The sequence below is a fragment of the Podarcis muralis genome, chromosome 9 (assembly GCF_964188315.1).
Source record: "Podarcis muralis chromosome 9, rPodMur119.hap1.1, whole genome shotgun sequence".
Taxonomy (NCBI): Eukaryota; Metazoa; Chordata; class Lepidosauria; order Squamata; family Lacertidae; genus Podarcis; species Podarcis muralis.
The window spans coordinates 10,632,849-10,645,649 of record NC_135663.1 but is presented as its reverse complement, the minus strand read 5'-3'; the positions used below and the strand labels follow the sequence as shown (position 1 = coordinate 10,645,649).

The following is a 12,801-nucleotide window of genomic DNA, read 5'->3' as shown; positions in this document are numbered from 1 at the left end:
CGGAAGCGTGGCACTCAAATCGGAAGCGTAACACTCAAAACGGAGCACGTTCGGCTTCCGAAAAAAGTTTGCAAACCGAAACACTTACTTCTGGGTTTGCAGTGTTTGGGTTCCAAGTTGTTTGAGTACCAAGGCATTTGAGAACCAAGGTACCACTGTATTTGGACAAGGGTATCGTTAGAGGCAGCAGGGTGCAGTTTGCCATGCCCTGTTATGTGGTACCAAGCTTGTATTTAAGTTTGAAGCTCGTGTCTGAAGTGGTCCTTAGCAAGGATTTCCTGCAGCCAAACATTATCTCGAGGGTTTTCCACCACCCTTGTATCAAATATGTGTTTAAAAGGAGAAGAACAAGGAAGTCCTTTGAAATACTTACTGGGCAAAAAGGTGTATGTTGGTTCATTTATTATCTCAGTCTCGAACCAGCCCTTTCGAGAGGCAGTTACTCAGCAAATTCTTGTGGGAACTGCCTAGGAAAGGGCATCTTGGTTCAAGCTGTTTCTTGAACTGAAGCAGGCTCCCGGACCTCCCAGATTTCTGGATGTTTAAAAAGCTGCTCACCTAGTGGCCCTGCAGAGGCACCAAGTCAACTCTTATATGTTGACCTAAAACCAAAACATAGGCCAGGAGTAGAGAGCCTCACTCCTGTCTACTTCTGCTTAATGGTTTATGCCTAACTGGAAAGAGATGGAGGGGAAATTTGGCATTTCAAGGCAAATCTTTCAAATCCCCACTTTCTGAAACAGTATGTGAACTGAAATACAGTCATACCTCGGGATGAATACGCTTCAGCTTAAATATTTTTGAGGTGACCCGGAAGTAACGGAGCGCAGACGCTCAAAATGATGTCACGCGCATGCGCGGAAGCGGCGAAACATGACCCACGCACGCACAGACGCGCAGTCGCACCTTACGTTTGCTTCAGGATGCAAACAGGACTCTGGAACGGATCCTGTTCGCATCCAGAGGTACCACTGTACAGCCCTCCTTTGAAATTTGCACTTATCTGAATTTTGCGATGCAGTTCTCCAACCAACGTTTACAAAAAGGCATATATTAAGGGGAAATATGGCTTAAAATGGAAAATACCAGTGAAAATAGCATCCAGAAATGCATTATATTAAACTGCTGACAAAAGTGCACATTACACATAAAAATGTGCTTGCTAGGAGAAATTAGCCCTAAATTGCTGGCAAACGTTCATGGAGATGAAAACAAAAACCGTAAATGGCAGCAAAATGTGGAGAACTGATTTAAATTTAGAAAAATGAGAAACCAGGAGAACTGAAATCAATAGAACCTTTTTTTAAAAAAAAGCGAGCCACTCAAGGTTCTCTTTAGAGGAATATAAAGGGTTTTCATAAATTAAAAATAAATAAATCTCATTTAATTTATTGATTCTAAAATATCTGTCCCACATTATATTCCTCTAATAATCGCTAATAATTAGGGGATTCTGCAAAAAATGAGGAAGCCCATAAAATAAAACGATAGGTGCATACAGGAGAGGTTGGGTGGTGATGAACTAAAACACAGTTATCCACAACTACTCTGTCACAGCCAGAGGAAGCAAAACTTCCTTAAGCAGCAAAATGCTTTATTCAGTAGCCAAATCATAGTGGGGCAGGTTTTGGATATTCTTACACAGGGCCAGAGCCTCCCTGCATATAGTAAAGCAGCAATTCAGGGGAAAGGCTGGGCTTTCCCCTGATAAGCTAGGCTTCTGCATGCAGGGAGCTCGGAGTTTTGCAGGAGCAGGGAGAGGAGCCGTGGATTTGTGCAACTCATTACCCACAGCCTGAAGCATTACCATCTAGGACTCAATCTGTGGGTCCCCAGGTGTTGTTGGACTACAACTCCCATCATCACTGAGCTCTGGCCTTGCTAGCGAGGGGTGATGGGAATTGTAGTCCAGCAAAATCTGGGGAGCCACAGGTTGAGAAAGGCTGGTCTAGGGAAATCTGCACTGCCCCTATAAGCTAGACTGGGCCCTAAACCTCTGCCCTGTTTATCCAAGACTGCGCGAGAGTTCTTAATGATAATAAAAATCCGTCTTGAGAAGCTGTTGCTATGGCAAGCTGCCGCTCAAGACGGCCGAGCCTCTGTCCTCAGCGCCGGGCTCTAAAGCTGCGCACTCAAGCATGCCTCTGGCGTTCTTCGCATTCCTGCGGCCTTTGCAGCTTCAGTTCAGGGCAGCCGCTGCCCTCTAGACAAACCCCGGGCAGGCAGCTGCTCGCCTGTCTCCAGGCAAGGGGCTCTTCCCCGGTTAGTCTGGAGATGCTGCAGGAGGAAGGGCCATTGTCCCCCGCTTCTGGTTCGCCCATCAGGTGGCAAGGGGGGGAAATAAAGATTTTAGGTGGGGGGGAGGAGGGCAGGCAAAATAATTCAGTAGCGTGGGATGCGGTGCAAAGGTCTTATGAACTAGAAGGCTCGGACTCATTAGTCTGTATCCGTATTTTAGGGCTCGCCCTCCAATTCAGGAACACTGAGCTCAGCTCTTACCTGATTCAATGAATCTGCAAATTCTAAAAACTTAAATATAGTTGTTGCTTTTTGAGGTGTCAAACACAAGTGTGGCATAATCGCAGCAGCAGCAGCAGCACTGTTACTGCACATCTGCTGAAAAAGCTACATTTTGGTTTGGGTAGTAGAGTGGTACCTCGGGTTACATACGCTTCAGGTTACAGACTCCGCTAACCCAGAAATAGTACCTTAGGTTAAGAACTTTGCTTCAGGATGAGAACAGAAATCATGCTCCGGCAGTGCAGCAGCAGCGGGAGGCCCCATTAGCTAAAGTGGTGCTTCAGGTTAAGAACAGTTTCAGGTTAAGAACGGACCTCCAGAACGAATTAAGTACTTAACCCAAGGTACCACTGTATATGCATTCCTTTTAAGTTACTATGTAAGGTTTCTATATCAACTAAATATTCCTTAGTCAGATGATAGCCCTGAGGGCAGCACCACTACTACTGTTAATAATGTTAATATTGCTAATAATAATAATAATAATAATAATAATAATAATAATAATAGCATGTTGTTGTTATTACTTGTAATAGCAGTAGCAGAGCTGGTGGAGGCAGAACACAGTTTTTGTGGCTAGTAGCCATTGATGTGTAGGTGTGCGTATTCTCTGCAACTATTATGGTGACAGAAATGACCTCTGCACCTGCTCAGGAGCACTTTAATCTGATCTGAAATAATTAACTCCAAGGTCGAGCCCAGGCATCTCAGAACACAATAAAGCGGTCCCGGGGTTATCTGTACAGAATTTATGTTGGCTTGTTTTCATATCATTGCTTAACGTTGACTTTGATTTTATGTGTTCTCACCCTGTTGTCTTCCAGTAAAAGGCGATGTATACATATGATTGGCAAATAAAATAAATGACTACGTTTTCTGAGGGAAAGCCTCCATCACACTGGGGCAATGCGTCACAACAGACAACTGGAGGTATCATGGCCTGGACATACACAGAGTTCATTGAAATAAATAATAATAATAATTTTATTGTTGATACCCCGCCCATCTGGCTGGGTTTCCCCAGACACCCTGTGCAGCTTCCAGCAAAATATAAAAAATAATAAAACGTCTGACATTAAAAACTTCACTGAACATGACTGCCTTTAGATGTTTTCTAAAAGTTGTCTAAAAGCAGAATATTTGAAATAGTTGTCTTACAAAGTGACAAAGGATTCCTTTTAATCTCCCCACCTTGCCCTGCGTTACTGGATCATTTACACCTTTGTAATATGAGACAATGACTGGTGGGGAATTAACACAGGCTGGGTTGTGCTGGCATGCAAGAATTTTTCCACACACAATAGTTGTGATTTGGTATTTATGAGCTTAACTTGGGCATAAAGGAAGAATGAAAAGTTCCAGGTGGCTCTCTCATTCTTTCATCTCTATCTTTTTTTGTAGGTGGTTCTATTTTTAAAGTAGTGATTAATCAAATCACTATTGTTACTTCTATAGAGTAAAAGGGCCCTGCATCAGGAGTCTACTCTCACAAGGCAACTTGCCTTAAGTAATTGTTATGTTGTCTCTGGGAACTCCAGTTACAGATAGGTAGCCGTGTTGGTCTGCCATAGTCAAAACAAAACAAAATCCTTCCAGTAGCACCTTAAAGACCAACTAAGTTAGTTCTTGGTATGAGCTTTCGTGTGCATGCACACTTCTTCAGATACACTGAAACAGAAGTTGCCAGATCCTTCTATATAGTGAGAAGGTGGGGAGGGGTATTACTCAGAAGGGTGGTGGGAATGGGTGATTGGCAGATAGCTGTGATGAGTAAACCTTACGCCAAAGAATAAACGGACATAAATCTGACATCAAGAATCACAAGACAGAGAAACCAGTAGGAGAACACTTCAATCTCCCAGGACATTCTATACAAGATCTCAAAGTAGCTGTTTTACTACAAAGGAATTTCAGAAATAGACTGGAAAGAGAAGCTGCTGAATTGCAACTCATTACCAAACTTAAAACCATGGAGAGACCTGGTCTGAACAAAGACATTGGATTCTTATCTCATTATACATGACAAAGCCATTTTTCACCTTCTCACCCCTTGCTTTTTCCTGTAAGACCTATTGCAGTCGTTAAGAGTCGTCAACAGGCTCATCACAGCTGTCTGCCAATCAGCCATTCCCACCACCCTTCTGAGTAATACCCCTCCCCACCTTCTCACTATATAGAAGGATCTGGCAACTTCTGTTTCAGTGTATCTGAAGAAGTGTGCATGCACACGAAAGCTCATACCAAGAACTAACTTAGTTGGTCTTTAAGGTGCTACTGGAAGGAATTTTTTTTTGTTCTGGGAACTCCAGTTTGTAAAAATAATTGAACAATGAACCAAATGACAGGATTTTGCTGCTGAAGTAAACCAATATGTGACATCACTAGTACTCTTCCGAGAGTACGAAAATTAAAACAGGTTGTTGCACTTAAATCTCGCTTTTTTCAAGCACTTGGTATACATTACTTCAAAACCCTGTAATACAGGCATGTATTATTGTCCCCATTTTACAGATGGGAGACTGAGGGACAGAGATTTGCCCAAGGCCTCCCGTTTGAAATCTGAACCAGCGAGTTCACAGTTCAGTCTCTTTACCACAGCACTGTATTATTCAGGCTGAATTAGAAGCTAGGTATAACTTGGGAGCTCCAAGTTTCTTTTTCTCTCCCTTTCTCTTTATTTTTTAACTTAACTGGCAGCTCTACACAATGACAGGGCTACATAGCATGCCAGTCAGGGTCTCCATAACCTTTAAAAACAAAAAAGCAACAATCCAGGTGATCTTCGAGTAAGGTAAAGGTAAAGGGACCCCTGACCATTAGGTCCAGTCGTGGCCGACTCTGGGGTTGCGGCGCTCATCTCGCTTTATGGGCCGAGGGAGCCGGCGTACAGCTTCCAGGTCAGGTGGCCAGCATAACTAGGCCGCTTCTGGCAAACCAGAGCAGCGCATGGAAATGCCGTCTGCCTTCCTGCCGGAGTGGTACCTATTTATCTACTTGCACTTTGACATGCTTTCGAACTGCTAGTTTGGCAGGAGCAGGGACCAAGCAACGGGAGCTCACCCCGTCGCGGGGATTCGAACTGCTGACCTTCTGATCGGCAAGTCCTAGGCTCTGTGGTTTAACCCACAGCGCCACCCGCGTCCCGATCTTTGTGTAGTGATGGGAAAATCTGCAAATTCGAGTTTCTCATTTTGCCTAACTTAAAGTCAGTTCACATTTCTGCATCAGTTTCTGATTTGCCTTTAAATCCCCACACACATTTGTCAGCACTTTAAACTGCATGTATCCTGACAGACACTCAACAATCCGTAAAGAGCAATGAAAGACAGGAAGAAACAAAAAAAGAAAAATTCCTTGTAACAAAGGCTTTCCTTGCAAAAGATTTTAAGAATACAAGAAGAGCCTGCTCTTATTAATGGCCAATCTAATTCACCATCCTGTACTCACAAGGGCCAACAAGATGCCTGCGGGAAACCCACAAGTAGGATTCAAACACAAGAGCACTCTCCCCTCCTGCGGTTTCCAGCAACTGATATTCAGAAGCGTTACTGACTGCCTCCGACAGTATAGGTAAAGCATAGCCTTCTTGGCCAGTAACCATGGATGGAATTTGTCTAATCTTCTTTTAAAGCCATCCTAATTGGTGGCCACCACTGTTTCCTGTGCCAGGGAGTTCCGCAGTTTATCTAGATTGAACTACACCAGACTACAACAGTAGGTTCAAGGAATGTCTTCAACTGCTGGGCAGTGGGTCTCTCTCCCCACACACCACACACCTCAAACATTCACAATTTCCTACAGATGGATAGGTTCAAGCTTCACTTATACAAGCCACAAAATCGTTTGTCACTAATAATAATAATAATAATAATTTATTATTTATACCCCGCCCATCTGGCTGGGTTTCCCCAGCCACTCTGGGCGGCTTCCAACAGAACACTAAAATACAATAACCTATTAAACATTAAAAGCTTCCCTAAACAGGGCTGCCTTCAGATGTCTTCTAAAAGACTGGTAGCTGTTTTTCTCTTTGACATCTGGTGGGAGGGTGTTCCACAGGACGGGTGCCCTCTGCCTGGTTCCCTGTAACTTGGCTTCCCGCAGCGAGGGAACCGCCAGAAGGCCCTCGGAGCTGGACCTCAGTGTCTGGGTAGAAAGATGGGGGTGGAGACGCTCCTTCAGGTATACTGGACCGAGGCCGTTTAGGGCTTTAAAGGTCAGCACCAACACTTTGAATTGTGCTCAGAAACGTACTGGGAGCCAGTGTAGGTCTTTCAAGACCAGTGTTATGTGGTCTCGGTGGCCGCTCCCAGTCACCAGTCTAGCTTCCACATTCTGGATTAGTTGTAGCCCCACATGGAGCGCATTGCAGTAGTCCAAGCGAGAGATAACCAGAGCATGCACCACTCTGGCGAGACAGTCTGCGGGCAGGTAGGGTCTCAGCCTGCGTACCAAATGGAGCTGGTAGACAGCTGCCCTGGACACAGAATTGACCTGTGCCTCCATGGACAGCTGTGAGTCCAAAATGACTCCCAGGCTGCGCACCTGGTCCTTCAGGGGCACAGTTACCCCATTCAGGACCAGGGAGTCCTCCACACCCGCCCGTCCCGTCCGCCAAGAACAGTACTTCTGTCTTGTCAGGATTCAACATCAATTGATTAGCCGCCACCCATCCTCCAACTCAGGCCTCCTACTTTGAAAAGATAGGTGATGCTTCCCTAAGAATCTCACATATCACAGCCAAACAGCAAAACTGCTGGAAAAAGTAGCCACAGCGTAGATTGAAAGACGCACATTGCTCTCAGATCTAGGATATATTTTCACTATGGGAACCGAAAACCAAGCCGGTAAATTTAGTCACGATTCAAAGTCCATCGCATCATAGTTTGATAAGACATCTGATAAAGTTGTGTATGTTATTGGGCATAGTTTCACCCAGTGCAAACTAGGGTGGCACCACTGTGGACCAGCACGCCTAAATCAGGATTATGTCTACCCAGGTCCTTTAAAAACATATAGAGACCTAGGGAAGAAGAAGAAGAAGAAGTAATGCTCTCTTCCCCACTTAATGTCCATCATCTGCACCACAAAGATCAAAGTATTTTAATACCCATTAATTAATTTGAAATTGTTGGCGCTGCTGGCTCTGTATTCACAGTACAAAACAGTGCATCATTCCAGGATGGCTTGATGGCCTTGCATGGATCAGCCTTACCTTCTCACAAAGTTGTTGCAAGGATAATAATAATAATAATAATAATAATAATAATAATAATATATTTATACCCTACACATCTGGCTGGGTTTCCCCAGCCACTCTGGGTGGCTTCCAACAGAATATTAAAATACAATAACCTATTAAACATTAAAAACTTCCCTAAACAGGGCTGCCTTCAGATGTCTTCTAAAAGACTGGTAGTTGTTGTTCTCTTTGACATCTGGTGGGAGGGCATTCCACAGGGCGGGCGCCACTACCGAGAAGGCCCTCTGTCTGGTTCCCTGTAACTTGGCTTCTCGCAGTGAGGGAACCGCCAGAAGGCCCTCGGAGCTGGACCTCAGTGTCCAGGCTGAACAATGGGGATGGAGACGCTCCTTCAGATATACTGGACCGAGGCCGTTTAGGGCTTTAAAAGTCAACACATCTTGATGAAAGATGCCAAAAATGAGTAATACACAATCCAAGTTTATAGAATCCCTGTGCACTGAAACCTGCTCTTGGGTTTTGCATCCAAGGCCACGCCAACTGTTGCCAATATGGTACCCTCCAGAGGTTTTGAACTACAACTCCCATCGGCCACAGCCAGCAGCAGCCACATGGGAGTTGTAGTCCAAAATCTCCGGAGGGCATCAGGTTGGCCAAGCAGAATAAACACTGCCAAACGACTGCTTCCCCGAGTGGGTGGCTGTTGCAGGCTCAGATGCCCAGGGAGCAAAGCTGGGGATAGGCAGCCAGCTGTTGGGGGAATCCCTGGGCTGGCCACTCGGATTAGTGGGCTCTCCCACCATTTGCATCCTGGCCAATCCGGCCAGGGTGAGTGGGCGGGGCTTGGGAGCAGACTGAAGCGAGCAGGCTTCACTCTGGTCCACCCCCAGCCTATATAGGCCGGCTGCACCCAACCCCAGGGACTGTAGTCGGTCGAAGAACAAAACAGGTGAAAACGCCCATCTACAACCAGGCCTTTATTAACAGCTGATACCCCCTTTTAAATGTATTTGTGGGAGGAGGGGGTTATTGGTCCCCCCCCTTGCTTTTATCATGTACTGTATTTGTGCATTTATATTGTATTTTTATGTTGTGAACTGCCCTGAGATTTGCAGATGAAGGGCAGTATACAAATTGTTGTAGTAGTAGTAGTAGTAATACTGTACTGTATTGTTATTATTTATACCCCGCCCATCTGGCTGGGTTTCCCCAGCCACTCTGGGTGGCTTCCAGCATATATAAAAACATAATAGAACGTCAAACATGAAAAACCTCCCGATACAGGGCTGCCTGTATCCCTACTAAAAATTCAGATGTCTTCTTCAGATGCTTTCTAAAAATTATTTATTATTCAATAAATAACAAAATAATATACAAACAATACACAAAGTGCTCAACAACACAACAATATAAAGCATTAAACCCATGTTCTTCCACAAAGGTACATAATAAACTAAACGGACTTCCCGGAGATCTGTCGACAATGGAAGGTTACACCTTTCAGAAGGGCTGAGGTTAAATAAAATTTTACACATTCCACCCAATCGATTCATACATACAGCGGACTAGAACAAAAACTCAAAAAAGTTGTTTGTTCATATGTAACATAAATTTCCACCAAACGGCAACATAGTTTTCTGGATCAGCTTGGCCTCTGAGTCTTTAGGTGGTGAGTCATCTTTAGACTGCTATTTAACACATTTTCATTGCAATTGATAGGAGTGAACTGTTAAAACTGTACCCCCTGACCCTGCAACAGCACCCAAACTCCAAAGCAACCTTTGGAGACATCTCTTCAACTTCAACATACTGGCCTCAAATGTCAAGTCACATTTACACCTCTGGGCCTCTTGCACCAATCTATTTCACTAAACAGTGTTTAACAGAGTGTTTGCCTGACTGCTTCACTGCAGACACCTTCAATTTGTGCAAGTCAATTTCATAACCCTGTTTCAGCAATCCTATTATTATATACAATCAGGGCTTTTTATTTGAATCCAGGCGTAGGTAGTTTTCCGTGACAGGTTTCCCTCCGGAACCTGAGAAGCATGGAATACAAGAGTGCCTCTAAGCATGCGCAGAGTGGTTTCCTCTCATTTGCAAATAATTACAACCATCAACTGAAACTCCCAGGAATTTGGGACAGTGCTTCTGGGTTCGAAAGAACAACTTCAGGTAACCTTGAGCCCTGTTAAATTACCTGATGCTTTTGAATTATGGTGCTGGAGGAGACTCTTGAGAGTCAAACCTATCCATTCCGAAGGAAAGCAGCCCTGAGTGCTCACTGGAAGGACAGATCGTGAAGCTGAGGCTCCAATACTTTGGCCACCTCATGAGAAGAGAAGACTCCCTGGAAAAGACCCTGATGTTGGGAAAGATGGAGGGCACAAGGAGAAGGGGACAACAGGGGACGAGATGGTTGGACAGTGTTCTCGAAGCTACCAGCATGAGTTTGACCAAACTGCGGGAGGCAGTGGAAGACAGGAGTGCCTGGTGTGCTCTTGTCCATGGGGTCACGAAGAGTCCGACACGACTAAACGACTCAACAACAACAACAATCCATCACTTTTCTCCCAGCCCAGCTCACTTCCAGTGAAGCAGCAAAAGGACAACAGGCGGGTAGGTAAAATGCGGAAGGGCTCTGTAACCCTCATGCACACACCCCATATTGATGTTAAAATCAGCCACCTCAGCTGCTCCTAAGTAGAAGTCAGTTCAGCAGATTTCCCACCACTGCTTCTCTATGCCATCAGAAGCTTCACCTGTTGAATTTCTCCAGGTTAAAGAGACAGGAGCTCTACCTGGGCAGGGGGGTGGAGAGAGAGAGAGAGAGAGAGAGAGAGAGAGAGAGAGAGAGAGAAGTGGCCACCTTTCTCACAGAACAGCCTCTACATTTTCAAGTTTCACTAGAAAAGCCCTGAGACAGCAGGTGAATCATTTGTAGGACACAGAACATACTATGAGATTTAAATCATACACATCCCACATCATGCGCAGGGCTTTAAGCCAACTCTTTTCATGCTCCAGGCGGCCTTCCTTAATTTTTAATCTTAAAGCCTCAACTTTGAAGCGACACCTCTTAACAGAACTTCCTTACCTCACCAGCCAAGGTTTCAAAACTCCAGCAAAGCTGGGCAAAGTCTCTATTTGTGGCAGGATGCAAACTGGTCACAGAGAGCCTGGACAATTTCTTCTGCTGTCACCACCGGACTACTTGTTTGTCCACTTTATGGGCCCTAAAGAATCATTGCAGCCGGCCACCTGGATTCCTGAGATTTCCACCTCCCTCCTCCCGAGCCATTGTATACGCAGGTTCCAGATTCAACTCTCCCTTCTTCTCGGCGCTGAAGTAAGCAAATATTGCTTTACCTTACAGAATCCGGAGGAGAGTCTTGTCGACAGCCATGCTTGTTTGGAGAGGTGCTGAAAGAGGCGAAGGCGGCGGCTGCAAAGCAGTGATCATCTCAAACACGTTTACGGGAAAGGAAGGAAGGGAGGACGACTGAGCAGGCTGTTGCTGGTACATAAGGGAACTGGAGGCCGGCAAATCAGTAGCAAGCCAATGAGGCAGGTGGATTCTGTCTGCTGCCTGCCGGCACTCAGAAGAGCCAACTGCTGAACGCTGCTCTTAGATTACTGCTCTACCTGCCAATTGCCAGCAGGCCGGGCTGCAGACAAGGGCTGGAGCAGATGGGGAAAAAACGGGAAGTGGCGGGGGAGTGTGAGTCAGCTTTTGCCAGGAGTTTTGGGGAATGCAATTATGCCACACAGAGAGACAGGAGAGAGGTTGGAACAGAAGTAAATCCCGAACAAGCAAACACGCCGGAGAAACAGGGCAAATCCACAGGTTAGGGGGCGCAAATCCACGGGTTAGGGGGCGCAAATTACTTGCCTTGCCCCGGGTGCTGACAACCCACGCTACGCCACTGGCAGGGGGAGATGATTAATACTGCACAAAACTAACTCGAGCAGAACATTAGCATCCGCTGCTGCGGCAAGCCCTACAAAGCTACGACTGGATTCATAATCACTGGAACCAAATCCATCTGCTAATTGATTTCATTCACAAAAGTGGGATTTAGTTGATTTACTTTCTTGGCACTGTGTGCCAAAGCTCACATGAAGTGACATTAATGCCACAGCAAAATTAAAGGGGGGGGGGTTAGGTTAACATGGTTTGTGAACTATTATTCTGGCATCTTGATTTTTTGTAAAAATGCCAGATACTCTTGAGGCATAATCCATTAACTCCTGGTAATGAAAGAAGAAATGCAATACCTGACTGAAGAATGCTAAAAAGCAGCAGGAATCTTTCCTTTGATTCAGAGGGACTCTGGCTGTTAAGTTTCCTTCTCCTCCTTTAACTCCTATGCAGTGGTACCTCGGGTTACATACGCTTCAGTTTACATACGCTTCAGGTTACAGACTCCACTAACCCAGAAATAGTACCTTGGGTTAGGAACTTTGCTTCAGGATGAGAACAGAAATCGCGTGGCGGCAGCGGGAGGCCGCATTAGCTAAAGTGGTACCTCAGGTTAAGAACAGTTTCAGGTTAAGAACGGACCTCCGGAACAAATTAAGTACTTAACCCGAGGTACCACTGTATCAGGGGTAGGCAACCTAAAGCCCCGGGGCTGGATGCGGCCCAATCGCCTTCTAAATCCGGCTCACGAACGGTCCAGGAATCAGCAAGTTTTTACATGAGTAGAATGTATCCTTTTATTTAAAATGCATCTCTGGGTTATTTGTGGGGCATAGGAATTTGATCATTATTTTTTTTCAAAATATAGTCCAGCCCACCACATGATCTGAGGGACGGTGGACCAGCCCACAGCTGAAAAAGGTTGCTGACCCCTGTCCTTTATACCAATGGCGAACTCCTTCTCCAGATGCCAATACTTATGTAGGCCAAAACAGCACCATCCATTCACAAGAGACTTGGGTGAACCTCCAGGTTTGCAGAAGTATGAGAGAAAACTCCAGAAAAGAAATCCTAAGCGATGAGGCGAGAAAACAGGAAGCCTGAACCAAGTGCTCTAGGCACTGCAACATTTTGTTGCAGGGCACACTTTTCTAAA

At 45.3% G+C, this 12,801-nt stretch overlaps 1 protein-coding gene across 4 annotated transcripts in view; it reads right to left on the bottom strand.

Annotated features, from left to right (window-relative positions):
• Positions 1 to 12,801, bottom strand: part of SHROOM3 (shroom family member 3) — a 216,100-nt gene that overhangs the window by 147,508 nt on the left and 55,791 nt on the right. The window contains exon 1 of one of the 4 annotated variants that reach the window (XM_077933757.1): positions 11,093 to 11,250. The exons of 2 other annotated variants lie outside the window; for them this stretch is intronic. The gene's annotated coding sequence lies outside the window, so the exon portion shown is untranslated. Of the gene's footprint in view, positions 1 to 10,820; positions 10,967 to 11,092; positions 11,251 to 12,801 lie in introns of those variants that run through there. One more of the 4 variants, XM_077933758.1, reaches the window with a different exon arrangement.